General features: G+C 44.4%; 1 protein-coding gene across 6 annotated transcripts in view; it reads left to right on the forward strand.

Annotated features, from left to right (window-relative positions):
- Nucleotides 1-17815, forward strand: part of RAP1A (RAP1A, member of RAS oncogene family) — a 62654-nt gene that overhangs the window by 18925 nt on the left and 25914 nt on the right. For 5 of the 6 annotated variants that reach the window (XM_019496959.2, XM_014601131.3, XM_014601130.3 and 2 more), the window contains one exon: nt 15597-15667. The exons of the other annotated variant lie outside the window; for it this stretch is intronic. The gene's annotated coding sequence lies outside the window, so the exon portion shown is untranslated. The remainder of the gene's footprint in view (nt 1-15596; nt 15668-17815) is intronic. 6 annotated transcript variants of the gene reach the window in all.

A 17815-nucleotide genomic window follows, 5' to 3' on the forward strand; every position in this document is an offset into this window, starting at 1 on the left:
TATATGAAGTGTCTGCTCAGGTCCTCATGGCCAGGTTTACACAGCCCTTCCTGTGGCAGCAGCTCTCTGGCTTTATAGCTCTAATTGATAAAAGTCCAACTCAGACACACGCAGCTTCGGCTCCTTCCCTTCTGTCCGTGGTTGCGCTAATTGGTATTAACTGTGCAGCAGTGCTGCGGTCCATTTGGAGAAGAGCCTACCAGTTACAGCCCCTGCCGTAGTGTTTTGTTCTCGTTCGAGGATGCGGTGTGTGTTGGTCTGAGCTCTGGCTTCCCTTCCACTGTCTTTCTGTCTGTTTGGCAGGCGACCCTAGCAACTTTCTGCAAAGGCAGGCCAGTGGGACAAAGCATCAATCCAGCCATTGGAGCACAGCAAGCTTTGCATGCCCGGAGTGTCCGTTCCCTGGCTTAAGTAGTGGTCGGGAAACAATTTAAAATGGACCATAAGGAAAGAGGCAGTCACTTCTTAGAGATGCTTATTCTGTTGCTTTTCAAACAAAAATGGTTTATGTAAGAGGACTATATGTGTGTACTGGGGGGACAAATCAGTGTTTACATGTACTTTTTTCAAAGATTAATCAACTGTCCTGCTTATAAATGACTGCCTGACTTAGCTCTGTGCTGTAATGCGTTCAGTATGAGGCCTCAGTTCAGTCCGGTATGCGAGTAGTCCAAAGGCAACCAAACAGGGACGATCACTAAATACTAAAGAACTTTTGTGAATTGGGGCCTAAGCTACAGATGACTGTGGCACAGGCACTGGATGCTGGGGGACTGCAGATCCCAGAAGAGTTTGGCTTTTTTTTTTTTGGAAGCGTTTCACAGGGGACACCTGCGCTTTAAGGAAGGTTATATACAGACCTCGAAGGAAGGGAATTTGAAGGTCAGGATCTTGCAGGGTTTGGTTGGACGAGGCCCACGCCATACCAACGCCCTGATTTAAAACGTCTGCAACGTACATTCAGTTCAGAGCTTTACTGGGTTTTGCTTTATTTAATATAAAATACTTATCTAAGGACTTTAAATGAAGCGTAAAAGCAATCTTAAAGAGGCAATAGGGCTTTCTGGGCTTGTCGGTATTTTTATCGAGTAGAAATGTGTGGTGTCCATGAAATATAATATGTGTAGTACTTGAGACTATAGAGTAAATGAACTATTTAAGGATTTATCGATCTGCTGTGATTACTTTACATGTTGAGCAAGCGGTGCAACTAGAGTGTTGCTGTTTTTTTTTTCTCAGTAGGTCTATACAATCAATCTTGGGGCATTTCTTTTTTAAATCCAATTTCTGTCTCAGGTAAATTCAACACTTACACTGTCTCCTTTAAGGAATTAATAGCTGTTATTGAATTGCATCTTAGCACTGCAGAAGTCCAGGATCTAGCTCCGTAACCCCCGTCTTATTTTCAGGACATTATAATTTGCCTGTCAGGATTGACTTCCAGTTTGAAATAAAAGGTATATTTATAAGGTCTACGTATATAAGGTCTTTGTGTTTGCCTGGAAGCAAATTTTTGTAAAAGTATCCATGCACAAGCCTAGTGGTAAAATGACTAAAAGTACAAATACACTAATTTAGTCTCTTGAATTCTTGGAACTAAAACGATTTTTTGTTCTTAAAGGAAATCATGTAAGTAGTGGCCTACTTTGAATCTGAGACGGAGAGGGGAGGGGAGAAACGCAAACCTGATAAATCAAAAGGGAACTTGAAGGTCAAGATACTGCTATCGGCAGCTGAACAAAGAGGGTGAGGTAGTCAAGAGGGCAAATAATAATTGCAGTGTTGTGGTGATTAGTTTTCCGACCCTACCATACGTGTAGCTAATTGCAGCGTTGTTGTGTTATAATTTATTTTCAGCTTTCACTGGAAAATAGCAGCAAGGACAGAAATCAAAATGAGTTTATCTAGGCGTTGGATGCTGCAATATTATAACCGCTCGGATGTGTGGAAACTTGTTAAATCTTACTTGCGTTTCAGCGTGAAAGTAACCCAGAAGGGCCACTTTGATTTAGTTTTAATCTTTTTTTATAGTGTTTCTCCCTTCGCCAAGGGTGGAGGAGGTAATACGTATGACTTGGGAATGGAGACACTGAGCTCAGCAACTGGCTCGCAGCGAGTCGAGAGCAGTGGCTTGCACGCTTCTCTTCCCAGAACCAGGTCCTCACCAAGCATGCGTCTTATGGGCCCCTCCTGTCCCATTTGTGCTCTCACAGCCATTTCCCTTCCCGCTCTCAGTCCCGTAACGCTCAGTTCCTCTGTTTCTGACGAGAAGAATCAGTTTTAGGGAAGTAATATGCCTCTGGCTGCTTAGCGCAGCCGAGACCCTGAAACCCTGGAACGCCGAGACCCTGAAAACCTGGGAGACAGCATTAGGGAATGGAAATATGGCAAGGTGCAGCTTTGATTCAGGAGTGGGGTTTAACACAGCAATCTGAGCACTGGTCTGTGGCTGCCGATGCTCAGCAGCCAGCGCTGATGGTCCGTGGGGTGCAGTGAGGAACTGAAGAGCTTGGGAAAGCTGAGGGTAGCACCTTTAGCTACCATCTCCCATCTTGCACCTTAACCACAAGAAACCTTCGTTCTGCACATCTTACTTTGCAGTTCTTTGAGGTCATACAGTGCTGATCAAGAGCCATCTTCCTTTTCCAAAAATGATGGAGATTTTTGGGAAGGGCTGGGGGAGGTTTCTGGGGTTAGCGAGGGGATGGCAACTTAAGAGAGCAGTATTTGGTGAAAATCGTGACCCAGTTTATAGCATCTTTTGAAGCTGGCACGCAGTGCGTTTATATGTTCAGCATTAAATAGACTTGTTTATAGTAGCAGTGATTCACTATTTAACTCGGAGGTAAAAATAACCAGAACATGTGTTTGTAACGTTCCAAGAATCTGCCCATCTCGGAGGGGAATGGAGAAAATGACGGGTGTTTTTATACGACAGGCAGCATGAAGGAACCAGCAGTGATTTAATGCCCAGGCAGTCACTTAAATCTCTCTCCATCCCTGAATTTTAAATTAATTGCAGTTTCTTTCCTTCTGAAAAATTAAATATTTTGGTCTCAGTGTGAGCTATCGGGCCTGTAATCAGAGGGCAATGCAAATGATATGAAAGCTCAAGTGCTTGGCAGACGCATTTCTATTTTTTTTTCCTGCTAATTTGGTAACTGTTGCTCCTTCCCCTCCCTTCCACCTCCTCTCTCCACTTGAGCTGATCTGTATCTCTCTAGTACCACAATATGAGTCGTACAAGGCAACAGTAAGGGGCTGAAATAATGATAAAGGGTTTTGGTGCAAACGCGTAGAGGAGATAAGATTTTTTTTTTTTTTTTTTTTGGTGATCTTTTTCTGTCTAGGAGTTTGTGTTTATGCTGATGTGTTTTACTGCTGGGTCTCCCATCGAGGACCCCTTTTTATTCCGCTTCCCTATTTTTAAAGTAGGGCTGTCAGTCTAATTTGTGTCAAGCTTGCAACTCTTGAGCAAAAATGCAATCTGTAGCGTTTAATTATAGCATTGCTGTCTGCAACCCTGTAGCTGAGTCTGTGTCAGCACTTTCATTATAACTCCCTGTTTTCAGGTGCATGTAACTCGGCTATGAGCAAATACTGCGAGCAGAAGAGCCACATATGCAGCCCTTGCCTCTGTCGATTCTCTTTATACCATATTTGGACAATACCTGGTTAGAAGTGTAATGTTTTACTAGTTTGAGTTGATATATATTTAATTTTGAAGGTCAGGCTCTGGGACATATGCTGCTGGTATTTTGGTAGGCCTGTTTTGAAAACCCAAGTGCATAAAACCTGCATTGACGCTAGGCTTCTTTTTGCTACCTTCTGCCACAAGCAGTGGGAGCTCTTGTATACATGGCACTCACGTGTACGTAGCCATGTTCTGAATAGGGGTGAGCAACATCAATTCAAGATGCATCTGCCACCTGAGGCGCTGTCTACGTCAGGGCTCCCATTTTTGATACCGGCTTGTGTCCGTAACGCTTGTGAGGAAAATTGAAGAAGGTCTTACTGGCCTCATCTGCAAGGAAGTGTGGGAGGGGAGGTTGGAATAAGGATCAGAGGGCAACTAGACATCTAGGGCCAGGCAATATATATGTATATGTTGAAGATGCTTCTGTGTTGTGCAAAAGACCCATGGAAAAAGGGGAAACCGAGTCATACCCCAGGGCATATTCCAACACCCTGCTGGACCCTGGGTGTATAGCAAGTTTCTCAGACCCAGGTTAATTAAACTTGTCTGTGTTATTTGCAAATGAGAGATCCTCATTGCATCTGTTACTATTTAATTCCCTCCAAACGTTTTCAGGGTTAATAATATTTAACTACTGAACGAATGCTTTCCGAAAGGATTTTCTGAGAACAGAAGATGATTTCCTCAGGGCAGAGGTCTTGTCTTCCTGACTCAGAAAAGCAAAAGACCTGGAGCGTTTAATCTGTCAGCATCCACATAGCGAGATCCCTGACAGCAGGTTATTAAAAGGGTTTTTAAAGAAGAAAGGAACGAGTTTCTATGCATAGGGAATGGTATCAAGTAGGAAAATCCTGTAGGGGTGTTCTGGTTAGCTTAACGTGTCTTTCTGTGCTCCAAAGCGAGTACTGCAGTGTTGGAGGGACAGAGGGCAGAGAGTGAAAGGGAGAGTCCCGCCGACCGGTGGAGCCATGCTAGTTGGAATCGGCTAGCGTGGGCAGCAGTAACGACGAAGACTTAGCACGTGAGCTAGGCTGAAGAAAATGTCTTTGTTTTGAGGGACCTGCATCCCTGTGAAGGCGTGAGCAAAGTCTTATCCAAAGGTCTGCCTCTGGCTTGGACAGGCATCGTCCCGTGGGGTTACAGGTGGCGCTTGCAGATGAAGCAGACAGGATTCAGAAACTTCCCCATGGCCGCAGAGGGGGAGGTGAAGCTGCCGTGGGGAGCACAGCCTACCCAGGCCAGGGAGAGGAGTTTGGGGCAGCTCCCTGTGTTGTTAACACAGCAGGGGAACTGCTGCTTCCCTAATCTCTTTTTTATATACGTTTCCAACGCCTGAGCAAGCTTCAAAGGGAAGCTGTTTGGGAGCCTGAGAGTGGTTAATGATATAAAGAGATGCTGTCTCCTCTGGGAAAATAGCCATGGGAAATCTGTCTGACCTTGGCCTGTGACCATACCCCAATGGCATGCTCATTCAGGCTACTTAAGACCAGTTTGCAACACGCTGCACCCTTGCTTAGGGAAAGATCTTGTCCCCTGACGTCTTGCTTATTGTGTGCGAGCACCAGGGGTGCTCAACTTGCCCTGAGGCACTTAATGAGAGTCTCTGCCTGACAGTTCACAAACGGATGAACCAGAGGGAGTCCAGACACATGGAGATCAACTGAACTGTTCAGATGTTGGAGGGAGCCTTTGCTGCAGCCAGAAATGCAGGCACCTTGCCCCAGGTGCCAGTAGTTGTGAGAGTACGAGACCCTTCCTGTTCACTGTTGGGTGATGGGTCTATTTCCAGGTAACAGGAAAAGCATGTTCATGTGTCAATGACTTAGAGGTTATTTTCTGCAGAAGTACCACAGATGGGCGAGAAAAGTCTGTGAGCAGATTCTCAGTCTCACTGAGACCTAAATTCACTAAAAATGGTGCAGCTTAGCGCAGGTGGCAGCTTTGCTCCCTGTTTTTACTTCTCTGCCCCCATTTCTACAGATGAAGCGCAACTTGCTCACAGCAGGATGGACTAGCACGACGCCACGTGCTGGCGTAGAGGCCTGCCCACTGGAGCCTCGGCAGTACGGTCAGTGTGCGGCATGGCAGTCTGTAGATAACTGGCTTTCCTTCTCAGAGTAAAGTCTTTTTTGTACAGCGACACAAAACCGCTGTAATTGAATCTGCTGCTGACACAGCGCACAGACCAGATCTTCACCGCAGCAGCCCTGATCCCAGAGATCTGCTTGGCAGCAGACCGGTTAAGGTGTCTTGCTGCAGCTCTGGAGGTATGAACTCAAGCCCTGCTCTGGTTTGAAGACCTTCCCATGCTTTAACTGGATTCAGTCATTCAGGCTGGGCAGAGGCAACCAGATGTGATGCTGGCTGGATCACATCACACCCCTGGGTGCTGTTGGCCACAGAGGTCGGTGTGCTTGAGCCACGTGAACCCGATGAGCCACTTGGCTCCGGAGGATCTCTGGCTTGTGCTGCTGCACAGCCGTGCTGCTGTCTCCACACATTAAGATTAACCAGAAAACTGCAATGTAAATTGGAAGTGTTCTCGCCGACATTCTCCCGGATTCCCCGGCAGTAACAGTTTCTGTATTTGCATCTCTCAGAACGCAAATCGTTTGAAATGGTGGGGACAGTTAGTAGCAAGTGGTGACATCCATCAGTCTGCCTGGGGGGAATTTAACTGTACACTATGGCATTAGGTTCATTTACATATTGTAAAAATGGGGAATATGTAATATGCCGAGTAAGGTCAACGCAAATCTGAGATGCGTGTGTTAACTGAGGTGAGTAACAAACCGTTCACTTATAAACTTCTTATAAACCTACAGGAAGCACTGGCAGGAAACAAAGTGATTGGGATCGAGGACCAATTTCTGTTCGTTGTACTGCATTTTTGTCTCATGAGTTAGAGTGGGGAGACAAGGCCCGGATTTGCTGGACTCTCCTGGAGTTGATGAATATCAGAGTGCAAAGTTTGTTCAGAACAAAATGTGAAAGCGGCAGGAGCATTGGCCTCGCTCCCCTCTTCCGAACCATCACAACCAAGTTTGCACTCGTGTCCCTTTCCAGATAAGTGTGTGCGGTGCAGGAGTGGGAAATATCTGCAGCCAGGTGCCTCTTTGGCTGTAAGCAGTGCCCTTCTTTCTTGAAGAATGGAATTTTTTCTTTGTTCTGGGGAGAACAAAAACCTGGACTCAAGTAAATATTTAGCTTGGTGCCTTCTGCAGAGTAAACTCTGAGTTCTTAGAACAATATTTCCAGCAGCCTGCGCATTGTTTGAATAATTTCAGTGGACAGAAATGGTTCAGTTTGTTAATCTGTTAAGATGCAGTCATGTCTGTGTAATACTACCCATTTGATATGCACTTGAAGCATTAGTCACCACCCAAAGTATCATTTCCTGCTGTTTTGGCTGTCTTATCTGGAGAAGAGTAGAGCATGTTTGAGAGTTCATTTTAGTAAGTAGGAGTTCAAATATGATCAGCTTTCTCCACCCTCTCTCTCTCCCCTTCTTTTGGCCAAGCATTTGGCTTATGACTCATGTATTACTGATGAAGGGGGAGAAATAATCTTCCTGCTGATCTGGTCTTTCTAACTCCTTCAGAGAGATTTTTTTCCCTTAATCGGCAATTCATCTAGGGTGAAACATGCTCTAGTACATAGTGCTGCCTTATAGTACCTGACTACCATATAAACCCTCCTACTTGGGCCTGAGCTGGTGGAGAGGGCTGCGGAGGGTCTTGGGGTATTTTTTCACTTGAGGAACAGTTAGTTCAGTAGTTGTTTTTGAACCCAGACTAGGTTATTATGATATATTATAGCCTGACGGCCTCAAATGGGAAACTTTAGGATGGAGATCAGGAGGGACTTTCTGACTATGAAGGCGGTTAAGCATTGGACCGGGCTTCCTAGAGAAATTATGAAATCACCATCCTTGGAAGTTTTCAAGAGCAGGTTGGACAGATGCTTGATGTGGATCAGCAAGAAAAAAATAGGATCATGGGAAAGTAGGCCATGTTTGACCACCCTCGTAGTCAGGAAGTTCCTCCTGATCTCCATCCTCAGTTTCCCCTGCCGAAGCTCGAGGCCACGTGTTCCCTAGGAAATGGACCAAATTGCAAGCTTGTTCCTAAACAAGACAGCAAAGTTTCAGTCCCTGCTGGGGAAGTCCCCGGGGGCTTTGTACTGGGATTCTTTGAGTACTCCTGATTCTGCACTAAAAAGTTGCAGAGGAAGCCACAAAATTTGTCTGTTTGCCATCTTGCATGATCATGTCTCCTGGTCAGCTCTTGTTTAATGTGCTTTGTAGACTTTATTTTTGGTTTTTTTTAGGTCTTTGTGCATTGGCTACAGTACAGGCTTCAGCACTTTCAGTGTTTCAGAGCATGGGCTTGAAGGAAGAACGCAAAAACGTTCCGTGTTTAAAAGCGTAGGGAGTAGACTGGTACTGTGTCCCAACTTACAGTCGTAGAGAAGTCTGGTTTACTCGTTGTGAGTGAGGAAGCAGGACAGATCAGCTTGCAGATGTTTCAGCTGGCAGCCTGGCTGCAGTGATGCATGGGTACATGCCTGTGTGTGGTAAGTATACACATGCAGGGGTGTTTCAAGCGATTGTACTCGACAGCAATAAGCTTTTAAACTGATGTTAATTTGCCAAATCCTGGCCAAAAAAAAAGGGAGTGGGGAAGGGAAATGCTTTTTCTGGTGCGTGGCAGTCCTAAAATCCAAGCCATTCAACATGCCTTTAGCATTGCTGTTTTGTACCTGAGATATCCCAAATGGGGGGGATTTTAGAACCGACGGCCTTCCCTTCCCCTCCACGTCTTTGTTGTTGCAAGTGCTAACAGCCTAGAAGGCCTAGGTTTTTAATAGGTGCAAGCTGACATCCTTGAAATATAAAGCTGGAGGGTGGCTGTACTTCACAGATGCCTTTTCGAGCTGTTAGCAGCGAGGTACTAGGGCTGCCTTTCAGATGAATACTGAGCCCTCTTTATTGGACACTGTTACACAGAGGACTTCTGAAAATCTCACTCTCCGTTCTGAACGTTATTTGCATCGTTGATGTCCTTCGCATTGAGAAATGCAGTGAACTGGTGTCACCAGAAGATTATTACGGTGCTCTAAATCTTTCTCTCTGTGCTTTTCCATCAGCTGTTCCCTGTTTGGGAACAGAAGGTGGCTCTTTGAGTCATGAGGGTTTGATCTCCAGCTCTATGCAATCAGGACTGTTCAGAGCCTCCTTTCATGCGCTTGAACCCAACAAGTGTTTTCCTACGCAATTTTAGCAAGAGAAGTGCTTCACAATGTATAAATCTGTTCTGATTTCCATGCCCATAGCATTCTCTCAAAACCTATTCAAGCTATCTTTAAACAGCTGAACTTTCAGCTGCAATAAAGCATATAGGCATGAAATAGATTGTAAATCTCATGGTCTATAAACCCACGCCTATAAATAAAACAGTGAATGCTTATATTAGACCCGAGTGTTACAGAGTCCTTTCCACTGAAGGCCACAGATAAAGCTAAGAATCCTGACTGTTGCATTAAATTGGAGATCTTTTCCAAACCTGTAAACTTGATGTTGCACAAGCAAATTAAGTGGTACGGGGCGAGGGCTGGGACACAGCGGGGGAGGTTTTCCAAAGTACAGCGGGTAGAGAGGGGCACCTAACTGTCCTTTGTGTCCTGAACAGTTAGAAGTCAAGGGGGCTCATAGTAAAGAATCCGTCTTTTAGGATGAAAATACTGATACCGAGGGGCAGAGGGCCTTGGCGTCTGGATGTGTATCTGAAATTAGGAACAAACCTAGCCTCCAAAAACGTGATTCGTAGAACGGTGGACAGAAATAACGCCATACCGTACATCTTGTCTAGTCTAACTTGGTACAAGAGGAACATCAGGCAGGCTATTGAGACATTTATCTTCCAGTGATTTCTTAAGAAGAGAGATGGGCAGTTATTTCTAGTGGATTCCTATGGACTATAGTGTTTCTGTTATTAGTCTAGTGGAGGAAAAAAAGATTGTGGTAGTGTCCATTTAAAAAAGCGTGTGACGCAGAAATGCCAGATAAATAGCTAAGGTTGTGTGGGGGGTATTAACGAATGAATTTGTGCTGGTCATTGGAACTGCCTGAAGAACCTGGCAGCAGGGCTAACGCGCGTGAATTTCCCCAGGGCGGCTTTTTGGACGTAGACCGTCTTCCCTGGGTAACGTGGCACAAAGAAGACGAGCTTGAATGCAGGCCTCAGCAGCTGCAGTCTTTTTGATGAGACAGTTTTACTAGATTCTAGCTAATGAACGAATAGGTAGTAATTTGAGCCTTGCATCTGAACTGTGGGTGTTACCCACCACCCAAAGCAAGACACTCAGGGTTTTCCTTGTCCGGTTTTCTTCAGGGTTTTCTGTGTCAGGTATCCCAAACACCAGATTTGACCGCACCTTCAAGTCTCCTATGAAATATGAACTTTCATTTCTACCCAGGAGAACTTTTACAATCTTTTCTCCTCTGCCTGAAGAAGGGTGTTTGTGCCCGAAAGCTTGCAATTAAGGATTTTTTTGTTTTGTTTTGCAAAAATCTAGTTGGTCTAATAAAAGGTATCGCTTGTCCCACGAGTTTTGATTCCTTGAGGATTTTCTTGCTCTCAGAATACTCCGTGGCAGTTACCATTAGCCTGAACACCATCTTCACCTCTGGGTATTTTCATTTAGCTGGCTGGGTGGATAACTGGAGAGATGCTATCACAGAAGTTGTAAAAGCCCAGTCGTGTAAAGTTAGGCCCGAACTTTGCTACCTTCTTAAGTAAGGCAATGCATTATCACATTAAATGCAGGTGGTTTGTATGTCGGACAGGTCATGAGTCCTGCATGTTTTTTCCAGCGGAAAGCTCCATTTTGCTAGTTATTTTTATTGTCATTTAATTACAAGTCTGTTTTTTGTAAAAAATACTCTTAGTTTTGGCCATTTAAATGTGTGACTTTTCTGAGACCGAATCGGTCCAAATTCTGAGTGTTTTGCTTTTCAAATGTTTGCCCAGACAGTTGCATCTGGGTGCAAAGGCAGAGTTGGTGGGGGTGGAAAGTTACAAAAATCAGGGCCTAGGTTCATCAGTATCCGTCAATTTAATTAAATTAAAACCTTCGCCTTTACCTTTTGAAGCGGGAGGTATCGACAAAACTAAGAATGCCGGTGGCATTGCTGTAGTCACTTGACAGCACATAGACAAACACATTTGTCCTTCGTGAGATCCTTTAGCTTGCGAGCCCAAATAAATGTAAATAGCCAATTAAAGTGTTCGCCTTTTCCTTTTTTTTTTCTGCTCAAGTAGTGGCATATTGAAATGTCTCCAGAATTCAAAGTGAACCTTGGGTTCATTATGATACCATTAAAATATAATGAAGTTTACTATAGAAATGTCATCTTCAATTTCAAAATAGGCTGTCAGGGGAAACCCCTTTTTCTCTAGAGATGAAGAAATGAATGTGAAAAATCTGTTACAGGGCTCTTTTCCCTTGGACTGAAGGCAGTGTTTGAAATTCTGGGACCCCAGAGTGAAAGGCTCGGGGTCTCATTTTCCAGCGGTTCCAGGGACCTGCAGGTTGGAGTTTGCACAGGTGTTGCATTGCAAAACGCTTGCTTCCAGAGGTGGACATAGTCCTTCTCTTGCACCGTTCAAAAGGTCCCTGCTTTGAAGGAGAGATCACGCATTAATTTGGGCTGACAATAAAGTGCTTGAAGGCTTAAGAACCTAATTTGAAGGCAGTCAGCAGTGGGAGTGCTCCACAGAAGTGGGTTTTGAGGGGGAGAGGGAAGTGTGGCATATAGGAGACAGGATTTCTTCCCAAGCCTATAGGAAGTTGGGAAGACTGGGCCTGAAGCTTGGACTGAGTAAAGGGGACAATGGAATTGTTAATCGGAGAGGATTAGTTGTGCATCCGCTCCTTAATATGCTCATAAAGAAGGCCACAGCTTAGCCTAGGGAATTGCACTGTGGTGATTGATGCTCGATGTGGCTGTCCCCAAAAGAGCCTGTCCCAGGGTGGAATCTGGAAGACTGCTGCCTGACAATCGCCAGTGGCCACAATGGCTGGAGCTGGAAAATAATATTTGTCTTGCTTTTCTATGCAGACAGGAGGGCTGTCCCCTAAATGGAGCAGTTCACAGTTGTCTGGAAGTGTAGGGCAGGAGCAAAATTCATGTCAAAACAGCTGTGTTAGGAGGGACAGTGCAGCCTTACTAAGAAATCTTTCCTTAATAAGGTCCTATGCATGGGCTGATGCATCTCCCTTGTGAGTAGAGCAAAAGGAACAGGGATGCGGGGGAAGCTCCGTGACGTGGGTAGGAAACCTCCCTGTTGAAACCCAGCGGAGCAGAATTGGGTGAAAACTGAGCATTTTTTGAAATTGCATCTTCAACGTACGCACGCCGGAAACAGAGAGATCCTTACTGCTGCTCTGCTGGTGGCCAGGAGACGAACCTGTATGCTACCGGGGGAGGAGTATGAGTTCTAGTTATGACTTGGATGGTAAAATTGCACAGCATTCAGGCAAATAAAAAAAGCAGCGACTAGTAAGCAGAATCCTTGCAAAGCTTCTCACCATATCTGATGCTGCAAGCAAATCTGTCTGCTCACCTTTACTGCTCTGTTTCCCTAACTCCTGGTGACGGTGATGGAAATTGTGCGTGAACTTTTAAGGGAAAGAAACGGGCCTCTCTGAAATGGATGCTTACTCTACAGTTCGTCCTGGAGAAGGAGTTTCAGTGGGTACCTGAGTGGGTACCCCAGCACAGTTGTGACTTCTTCTCGTTTAACTTCCAGTCTGATTTTACCCGGGACCGCCAGGAGCTTGGATGCTGTGCAGCATGCACAGTCAGCTGCTGGGAAGGGAGCTGGTGCCATTGTTTGACCTCGGTAGTCTGCGTGCCAGACTTCAGCATCTTTTGCACCCCTGTGGCACCGGCCTGATAGCCGTGCTCCAGCCCAGGTGTGGAGGGGGGGGTGATCTCTTAGAAGGGAAGATGTGAAGAGGCCCCTTCCCTCTTGCTGAATTCAAGAGGTTGCTTCTGAAGACATGCAGAGAGCCTTAAAACAAATGTATTTGCTTGTTGCTAACAGTGCTTCACTAAGAGCATTCCTCGCGTGCATTTGCTTTTTGTGCTGTGTGCGTGCGCGCACTTTGCACTAAGAAGCTTCCTGGTGAAAGATTATCAATGCTGCAGTCATGGGGCGACAGGTGCTACAGGGAAACACTTCCTCAGCCTGACAAAGGGTGTTTGTACCCAAAAGCTTGCAAAGAAGAACTTTTCCCAACTATTTTAGTTGGTCTAATAAAAGATAGCAGATTAACCCAAAGAACCTGCTCAGGGAAATGTCGAAACAGAACCTGGCCAGAGCCTCAGCTGGTATGGTTTGATGAAACCCAGCTTACTCCCCCTGGCCCAACACTCAGCAGGAACAAGCATATTTTTTGAGCCTAAGCCAGTAGCTAGTTTGTGGACAGATGAGGCTATAAAATGTGATGGCTTTTTATAAGACCAACTGAATCTTCGGAAAAATTGCTCTTGGCAAGCTTTCGGGCACAGGCACCCTTCTTCAGGCATAAGGAGAGTCATCTGGTGTGCGTTCGGGTCGTCCGTGGAGCTCAGCAGTTTAGTGGTGAAGCCTCTTTCTCTCTTGAAGTAGTTTCCTGCTCATTGAGGCACAGGTCAGGATTCCAAGAACCGAAGTGCATCACTTCGCTTTGGACGGTACTGTTCGTTTCCAGGAGCTTTCGAGACCTAGGAAACTCAAAAACCCCCCACTACCTTTTTTGCTCACGGGCGTTTTGTCCGTTTCCATGAAGGCCACTGCAGGCTTCTCCGAAATGAGACGGGAAATGGAGCCGAACCGTACAACAATCTGCATATTAGATGAAGCCAACAGGAGGAGATTCAGCGTTAAGTTTAAAGCCCTGTAGCTAAAGAGGAGATAAACAGCATAGATCCAGATTACCAGGGATATAACAAAGCAGCCACATGCAGGGCATGAAAGCCAAAGATAGATTTTCATTGGAGTCTAGATACTAATTTAACACGGTTTGAGATAAAAACACACTCTCAGGAAGTTACTTGACTTGAGGTAGTAGGTGGCCTATCAAAGACTAGGGAGATTTGATCCCTAATAAAAGTGTATGAACTATTAACCCTAAATTCCTAAATTCACTTGTCTGTATATCCCAAGGGGAAATTGGCTTTAGTTTTGCTTGTGAGGAGGCACTGGGCAAACTACACTTTCTGACTCTTGACAAGTTTTGGTGTTGTGTAATAATGTTCATTCGTTTGAAGAGAGCAGTATTGAAAGGCAGTGGACTTCAGTACTGTCAATCCCAAATGGTGCCATTATGATTTTTTTTAAACTATATTTTCTGGGGTTAGGTTACTTTGGGGTTTTCGGGTTGTCTTGAGTTGCTTTAAAGCTTTCTCACCACAATCGTGAGGGGTAGAAAGGGAGTTCTTGAAAAAGGCAGAGCATGAATGCTGTGATCATCACGTAATTGGGGGCTTCCAATTCAGGGGCTGTAATAAAAACAGGAAATACGTGGAGAGTTTCTAATTCTGGTGGATAATATGAAATGTTTGTATTTTTGTTGGGAAAGGAAGAAAAAGTGGGTGGTCAGTATTGAGTCCAATCCTAGTTCTGAAGTGAGCAAGTGTGCTTGCTTATTTTAAAGATGCACCACTACCTTCTAAAACAGAAGCCCAAAATCTCCCCCTTCTGAATTCAGAAATCCTCTGAAACCCTGTCCTGGCTCCACTGGGATAGGGGGTTGCACTCCTGTCTGTGTGTTCAGTTTTTGGAGAGCCAACATCATGGTATTCCTCTAACTCAGCCTTTGGTTTGCTGCATGGTAGTCCTGTTTTGCTCTGTTGTATTTTCAGAGTGCTCTCTGATGATAGAGCAGCATAATAATTTGTGGCTTTCCCTGACTTGGGATCTAATTTGACGTTAAAAAGGAAAAAAAAACAACCCCAAACCCTTAAAGTTTTTGGGAGAGAAAATATTAGAACAAAGCATAAAGCGGGTCAGGCAAACGAGGTGTAAGCCCTTCCTGATCGTGTCTTACTCCTTGAGTACAGCGCAGTCACTTCTGTACAATGTCAGCCTGTTTAGCAGTTGTATAATGTGATGTAAGAATGTGCAGTGGGAGGCCAGAGCTGCTGAGAATAGCATCCCCTTGTTTCAGCCAGCTATACAATTATGTCGTTCCATTGCAATCTGAAGACGTTTTGTGCTTTTGGAAACCCGTATCTAGTACATTGTGCTTTTACGGGGAGGAGCTTAATGACCTTGCTGATTCATTTCCTACCTTCTGTTAGTTGTATAAAGCGTATCCTCTGTCATAAAACAAGAATACCCTAAAACCGTATTGTACTATATTTCCCCCCTCCTCAAATCTTGTTGATCCAGTATAAAATGCCCATGGGCAATTTGAGAGGATCACAAATGTAGAGGACATTTCAACTATATTCACATCCAAGTTTTCCAGCTGACCTGGCTCTTTCAGTGGTGAACACAATAGGAAGGACCTCCATAGGGAGCTCATTAGGGTGACTAGAGTCAGTCCTTGGGGAGATGGAAGGGACTCTAAAAGAGAAGACAGTATCATGTTATCAAACTTGTGCCATTCTTAAGGTGTCTTGAAATCTCCCTGAAGTTTGTGTGTTTGGGGTAATTTGATACCAAAAGCCAAAAAATGCTCCGAGTTTCTTCAGTGGTATGAAATTATATATAATAGCTTAAAATTCAAACCAAGAGCTTGACTGCTTTGATACTATACCATACTCGAGTCTAATTCTTACTTTACAGTTTACATATTGAAAAGTGTTCTGAAATACTTAAATTGCAATATTTATTTTTTTTTTCAGTCCTCCCGTAGGGAGCTTGGAAAAACCTCCAGTAGGGCTGCTAACACTGATGAGAGATCTTGTATGCCAAGGTATGAGTTTTTCATGTTCCTAGCATATATTTAAATATGACTGGCAGTTGTGAAAGTATGGCATTGGGGAGGCAAGCGAGAAAGTATATGAATTATAAAATGTGTCACGCAAGGTTAAAAACATGTTTTAAATGCTGGTTCCTGCAGTCACAGCGAGTCAGAGGGGGAATTGCTGCTTCCTAACTTCATTCACAAGTCAGATGAATTATGCGTGTGTGAAGCCAGCCCCAGGTTCTTATTTGTTTAAGGCCAGTCAGGGAATACTGCTCTTGCTTTTAAAAAGTCTTTTGTCACAATCTTACTTGCATGGAGGGAAGCGTCTTGTACTTCACATTTCATCCGGATATGCAAAACCAGCAAACCACAGTTCTTACCCAGCCGGCTTCAAGCCGAGCAGCACATATGTGCCTGGTGTTACTTGTGACTCCGTCTCCAGTAGCAGCAAGAAGGGGAACCAACCAAATATTAACCGACTGCTTCAGATATATAAAGTTATATTGAGACATTTATGTTTGAAAGAGCTTGTGCTACGTTTCAGGTCAGTGAGAAATTCTTGTGCTCAGCATCTCTTCAGTAATGGGATCTTATCCATCTCCCCCACGTGCCAATTTTAGAAACTTTTTACTGATTCATTTGAGATTTTTTTCAACTAAGTGGCTATAGGTTTTTGGCAGGGAGTGTGAGGATGGTGAAAAGGGGTTGGAGCTGGTGTAGGCTCTAGAAAGATTGTTTTAATTTACTGTATAGAACATCACAGTGATTCGAGCTCTCTGCTTTAAATGCTTCTGAAAACAGCAGCTTGGTGATGGTGGTCTTAACTTTCCTTTTCTCCTTATATGGCGAGGAAAATATAGATTCACTGAACTCTTTTATGTAAAATCAGTCAGAAACATCCATTTGTGCACAGCTACAGTAACTGGTTTGACGTAGCACAGATATCTGTTGCATTGGGATTGAGCCTTTCATTGCAAGATGCGCTGAAGCAGCATGGTGTATTGAGTTGGATTTCCAAGGCTTACTATCTGACACTTGCTATGTGGCCTTGGGCAAATAACTTCTTTATGCTTTGGTTTCCACAATATAAAATTAACTCTTTACTTGCCTGGGGTGTTTGAGGATGAATTAGTGCTTGCAGGATGTTCTGGGCAACAAGCGCTGTCCTTACTTCCTTGGTCCCCCCTTAAAGGATTGAGCCTATAGTAGAACTGTCCCTTCTCCGATGGACCATTTCAGTTCATGTGTTTCCTGCCTGCAGCAGGTTCCTGAGGCCAGAGAAATGATTTTGGTAAGCCAGAGCAACGTTACAGCTGAAATCCCACACCACGTGACTGAGGCATAGGTAACCTTGCCCTCCTACTCACCTGATCCTCAGACATACTCTACTCTTTCACAGCATGTGAGCTGGTGGAGCTGGAGCTGGCACCTTAATGCTATGCTCCTGTAGCCCTGATTCAGCAAAGTATTTGAGCAGTTTCATTGAGGTAGGTCTAAAAAGGGTGTTTACCTGTTAGAAATGTGCTTTAAGCGCTTGGCTGAATAGGAGTGGACATAAGTACATGCTCAGTGGCCCTGCTGAGTTGGATCCATAGGTCTTCTTTCAGACCTCTGTCATGTTGTCTGCAGAATGTCTTACAAACATATATTAAAATAATACCATGTCTCTTTCCAAGCGTGCCCGTTCGTCTTTAGACTGTCATCTCAGTGGGCGGGGATTGCTTCTTTTTGACCGTCTGGAAAGCTAGTTGTTTTTTTACTTTTTGTGGATGCTCCATAAATAGAGGTGCTTTTATTAGACCAACTGATATTTCAATATCAAATCTGATCTTCAATAGATAGCAGATTTACCCAAGAAACCTTGTCTGCCTATGTCCTTAGACCAACATGGCTACAACCTATACCCCCATAAATGGAGTATCTTTCGCTTTCCAGAAATTTTCCTTTGTGACAGCAACAGTACAAAAGAACTTCTTTATATTTTTCTAAAGGAAAATGGTCCTTTTTGTACCTAGATTTATGCTACAAATTACTGTTTCAATCTGCATTTTGATGTTGGAGTCATGATAGAAGGCAGGTACAATTTTTCTGCAGCTGTAAGAGACTGCATCCTGCTGGGGTGAGATTTACCCATTGCTACAGACAAATCCAGTG

Source organism: Alligator mississippiensis, chromosome 14, assembly GCF_030867095.1.
Source record: "Alligator mississippiensis isolate rAllMis1 chromosome 14, rAllMis1, whole genome shotgun sequence".
NCBI classification, from domain to species: Eukaryota; Metazoa; Chordata; order Crocodylia; family Alligatoridae; genus Alligator; species Alligator mississippiensis.